The sequence below is a fragment of the Herpailurus yagouaroundi genome, unplaced genomic scaffold, assembly GCF_014898765.1.
Source record: "Herpailurus yagouaroundi ecotype Mexico unplaced genomic scaffold, PumYag 141, whole genome shotgun sequence".
Taxonomy (NCBI): domain Eukaryota; kingdom Metazoa; phylum Chordata; class Mammalia; order Carnivora; family Felidae; genus Herpailurus; species Herpailurus yagouaroundi.
In genome coordinates this window covers 29731148-29732139 of record NW_024412396.1, presented here as the reverse complement: position 1 = coordinate 29732139, position 992 = coordinate 29731148, and the positions used below count along the sequence as shown (strand labels likewise).

The window sequence follows — 992 nt, the reverse complement described above, 5'->3', positions numbered from 1 at the left end:
AGTCCAGTAGGAGTTGCTGATTGTGCCGGACATTGCTTGCAAAGCAGTTTCTGTGGTTCGCCTCCCTCCGGGTTTTCTCATTCTTTTGTGGGATGTTCATGCAGCTAGCTTAGCCATTTACTTCCTAAAGTTTTCACTTCCCAAACCCCTCTCTCCAGCTCCCGGAGGGTGGCACCTCTTCCCGCCCCGAGACTTCGGGACCGGCTCCAGGCGTGGGGAGGGGGCGGAGGACTTTGTTCCCTCCACACGACCTTGCCCTGGGAATTTCCTGTGGCCGTTTCTCACGGACAAGCCCACTTCTCCCGCTGGACGCACAGACACCCACCGCCACGGGCCCCGGCCAAGCCCGAGGCCCGAGCGCGGAACGCAGCGCCCGGCCGCCCACCGCGCCCCCGCGGGAGGCCGCCCGCGCTCCCCTCGCTCCCCCTCCTCAGGTCCCGCCGCCGAGAGCCCGGATGTTGGATTCAATCCCTACTCCCGGTCCTTCATTTCCATAAAAGGGCAGCGGCTCGGCGGGGCTGAGATTGCTGCGCCGCGGGCGCCCCCCGCCTCCCCCGCTCGGCTCCCCCCACCACCGCGCGCGCCGCCCCGCCCTCCCCCCCGCCCCAGCCCGGGAGTCCGCGCGGCCCCTAGCCCGCGGCGCGGCCGCGGGGGACAGTGGGGGAGGGGGCGAGGCGGTCCGGCCCGCTCGCGACTGCTCGTCCGGGCGGAGGAGGAGGGAGCAGGCGCGCCCAGCCCGAGCCGTCCGACTGAGGGGGCGGGGAGAGAGGGGTGGAGCGCCGGGAGGGAGGCTAGGGGCCGCGACGACAGGACTCCATTAGTCGCTCCAGCCGGGAGGCAGCGCTTCGCCGGCTGAGGAGGGGGTCCGGGCGCCGCCGCCCCTCGAGCCGCCGCCCCCCGCGCCTGTTGCCGCGCGAGCCCCGGGCCGGGAGCGCGAGGAGCGCGCGGTGAGAGGGGCCGGGACCCCGGCGGGGACCCGAGGGGGAGAGCGG

At 72.8% G+C, this 992-nt stretch overlaps 1 protein-coding gene across 6 annotated transcripts in view; it reads left to right on the top strand.

The window, feature by feature from the left end:
* Positions 1–817: 817 nt before the first annotated feature.
* Positions 818–992, top strand: part of FERMT2 (FERM domain containing kindlin 2) — an 86007-nt gene continuing 85832 nt past the window's right edge. For 2 of the 6 annotated variants that reach the window (XM_040477160.1, XM_040477161.1), the window contains exon 1: positions 820–947. The gene's annotated coding sequence lies outside the window, so the exon portion shown is untranslated. Of the gene's footprint in view, positions 948–992 lie in introns of all 6 variants that reach the window. The other 4 variants (XM_040477157.1, XM_040477158.1, XM_040477162.1 and 1 more) reach the window with 4 other exon arrangements.